This window comes from Molothrus ater, chromosome 12 (genome assembly GCF_012460135.2).
Source record: "Molothrus ater isolate BHLD 08-10-18 breed brown headed cowbird chromosome 12, BPBGC_Mater_1.1, whole genome shotgun sequence".
NCBI lineage: Eukaryota > Metazoa > Chordata > Aves > Passeriformes > Icteridae > Molothrus > Molothrus ater.
This window is the reverse complement of record NC_050489.2, coordinates 1,862,339-1,866,294: the sequence shown is the minus strand read 5'-3', so window position 1 is coordinate 1,866,294 and position 3,956 is coordinate 1,862,339.

Below are 3,956 nucleotides of genomic sequence, written 5' to 3'. Positions count from 1 at the left end.
GGTGCCACTGGCACCGAGCCCGCGGGCCGGGCCTTTATAGGCTCGGCCTGGGCCGCCTTACGCAAGGCAAACCCGGCTGAGGCGAGGGAGCGCTCGGGCTGCGAGCCAGGCCGGCACTGCCGGGCTGGGCCCGGGAGCCCTCCTGCCCACGGCGCTCCTGCTGCCTCCCCAGCGCTCCTTGGCCATGGCATTGCCAGAATCCCGGGCCCCGCGGGCTCCAAGTGCTTTGGAAACGGCCCGGCATTGCCGGGAGCGCTGTCCTGCTGCTGCGGCACCTCCGGCTGCGGCTCCGGGGGAGGCTTTGCTCAGCCTGCCCCGCACACACCTGCAGGGCACCTCGGCTCTGCTCGCTCGCATTCACTGCCTTTGGCTACTGAGATCTCCGTGGGGGAAACAGTCTAGCCAAGACCAAACCTATAGCCCTTGCTTGTGTACTTTTACTGAAGTAAAAGTGGAGTCATTTTTATTCTCAGAAAAGCCTTTTTCTGAACAAAAACACCAATACTAGAAAAACCCCAGCTTTTCCTGCAGCTTGCAGGAGGCAGCTGTGAGTTCTGTGTGTTCAGGGATGTTTGGAATAGTGTTGCAACGCAGTAACAACCAGAACGAGATGAATGATTAGCTTTTGTCAAGTGGGAGCAATATTAAAGGGTGGTATTTGGGTGGTAACTCTATATCTAATGCCGCTGGAAAATCCAGAGGATTTATTTCAATACATTGCACACCCATAATTGAAGGATGATATGAAAAGGGGAGAACAGAATAGCTGAGTAGAGATTTTCTGCTCACATTAACTAAGAGGTTGTGTTGGTTTTATGCAGGTATTAGGCTCTGCCTTTTTCTTCTTTTTTTTCTGACTCAGTAGCTCTTGCCCCAGAAAGTTTTGCAGTTTTGCAATTTCCGATCATGTGAATTCTCAGTTGTCAGAACGAGCATTTCAAAGAATCTAATGCGTTTCAAAAGCTGATCTGATGACAGAATGGTTTGGGTTGGAAGAAACCTCCAAGCTGTACTCATGCCACCTGTGCCATGGGCAGGGACACCTTCCTGTCCAAGCTGGCCTTGGGCACTGCCGGGGGTGGGGCAGCCAGAGCTGCTCTGGGCGGCTCTGGGTGCCAGAGCCTCAGCACCCTCAGAGGGGGGAATTTCTTCTGTGCATCTGATTTAAACCTACCTTAGTTGGTTTGAAGCCATCCCCCTTGTCCTGTTGCTGCATGCCCTTGGCAAATGCCCCTCTCCATTTTCCTTGGAGGCTGCCTGGGGCTCCTGCAAGGGGCTCTGAGGTGTGCCCAGAGCCTTCTCCTGTCCAGGCTGAACATCCCAGCTCTCTCAGCCTGTCTCCACAGGAGAGGGGCTCCATTTCTCCAGATCCAGTCCTGCTCACACCTCTTTTTACAGCTCAGTGGCTTACAAGAGCCACAGTCTTCAAATTAGTTTAGCACATCTCTTTTGCTCCTGTTAGTGCTGAGTGCTGTGGCTGTGCTTGTGCACTTTACTCCAAATGCTCCTTGTGCACTTTACTCCAAATCTTCCCCTGTGTATTTGCACAGGTGTGATTTACAGTGCCTGGAGATAAACCCCAACCAGCTTTAACCTGGCTGCTCCCAGGGCAAACTGGTGGCAGGCACTGCAGGTGACCCCAAGCAGTGCTGGCTGTGTCTGCAGCCTGTGCTGGGTTTGTGGTGGCTCCTGAGCTCTGCCCCAGTGCCCTGCCTGCCCTGCCAGGCTGTGCTGGGTGCAGCTCCTGAGGCTGAGGGCACGGCCAGTGCTCACTGTGCACTGCCAGATGGGCAATGCTGTGAGTGTCAGCTGCTGAGAAAACAATGAGGACTGTAAACTCACGGTAAATTATCCTAAATACACTGAAAAAGATATACCTGTTCAGAGAAAATTCCAGTTAGAGGTTGCAAGTGAATATTTTGCTTCTAGTTCTTTGGTTTCTGGTGACCTACAATTTACTAACAGTGTTTTCAACTATCACATGGGAATCAAATCCACCAGATATCTGCTGTATTCAACAAAACCCCCTTCCTCTAATAATTTCTCAAACATTTTTGTGGTTCTTAAATGTGATGGTATTATTTTCAATTTTGAATCAAACATAATTAAAATTCCACAATTTTATAAATGTCAAAAAAAATCAACAGGACCCCCACTGCTGAAAAGTCTTCTATGCAGATTCTGCAGTTGACAGCGGCTTTAGCTACAAACAAATCCAATGCTGTCCCCAATCCAGGCACAAGAGGCCAGAAGTCCTCACTGTAACCCCTTAGTTAAATATTTCACTAAGAAAATATTTTCAGTAACCACGCTCAACAACTGTTTTTCAGGCAACCTTTACTAAACCTTCAGGTATCTTTCCATCAGCCAGCTCTCTAGCCAAAATCCCTACAAAAATTAAACTCCTAAAAATGCCACTGAAATGCAAGAAAAGCTTTAGGCCTGTAAAGGGGAAAGTGTGGAATGTCATGATCTAAAGTCCTGCCATTTGGCACAGATCTTGCATCAGAGATTAACCATCCACTGCACCTCCTGGAGCCCATGAACACGGCTCAGTCACTCAGAAACAGCTGAGCTAAAAGCACCTTGGAGTAACTCCAGCTTTGGCAGCACTGGGTGCACTGCACAGCACCCCAATGGTTCCTAAAGGAGCTTCCAGACAATTGTCACCATTCAGGTTTAGTGAGAGTGCCATTGAGATTCTCAGCCAGCGTACAGCAAAGCACACAATTCCTTCAGTTTCACCATGACCTGCAGACCTGTTCTCACCTTTCTGACATCATCTGTTCCAAATCAAGACACTCTCTCTGCTGATACTCCTTCAGTAGCTTATCTGCATGATCCGTATCAAGGAAACCCATGTAATCTTCCTCCTCCACAACATTAATGTAGAAGGGCTGGAACACAGGAGCTGAACCAGCCATTGCCATCAGCATGTCCTCACTGGCTGCAGGATGTGTGTCCTGTAGAGTGTGAGAACCTTGGTAGAGTTGAAGCAGGGGAAGGCAGGGTGGCTCTGGGGCTCTGCTGAGCTATGTGGGGTAGCTGGTATGTTGGTGTTGCTTCGGCTGGTGCTGGTAAATTTTTTAGTTTGCCTCTTCAGTGCCCACGCTCAGGAGCTGCTGGTTTCCCGCTGGGCTTGGTGAGAGGGTGTCCTGCTCTTAGCCACTGAGTGATGGGGTGCCATGTGGTCAGCACCATTTTTTTGGCAAAGGCAGGTTTGTTTGCTACAGTCCCCACGGTATAACACTCCTGCATGATTTTCCCTCCACCCTTTGTTTGGTGGGAACCCCTGCAAGGGCTCTTCCCACGCTCTGGAAACTTACAATTGGTGTTTGGAAATGTAGAAAGGCTCAGAGAGGCTGTGGCAGTGGCAGGATCGGGGAGGGCTGTTGGCAGCAAAGCATCTGTGGTGTGTCACAGTGTGTACCAAGCAGCCACGCAGTGCTGCCCTGCCTGCTGCCACGCTGCAGACTGCAGGGGACGGGACACTCCTCCGTGCTCGGGATGCACAGGGGCAGCTAAGGGTGCGGCCCTTTCCTTGGGAGAGCACAGGTGAAGGAAGGGAGTAGGAATTCGGAGGGTAATTAGTCCAAAGCTTTATTAGGAGCCATGAAGAGCTCCGAGCCTCAGGGGTTACCACTCTGAAAAGCCCCGAGACAATCAGAGCAGTTATCTTTTATTCAGGGGTGGTACCAAAGGAGGGGGTTTAACTACCCATCAATAGGGGATCAAGGGGGACTGAACTGGGAGACAATTGACAACTAGAACAACCTTTCAGGAAACTTAGTGGGAGGAATCCCTGAACCTTGACCAATCATCCAACACTCTTCATGGAAGTTTCTAGAGATGAGGGCAGAGAACCAAGTGACAGACGAGGCACTGGGGAGGGGATTTGAGGACTGACAAGGAAGTCTCCAGTGAAATGGGCAGAGCGGGGATAGGATTGACATTGG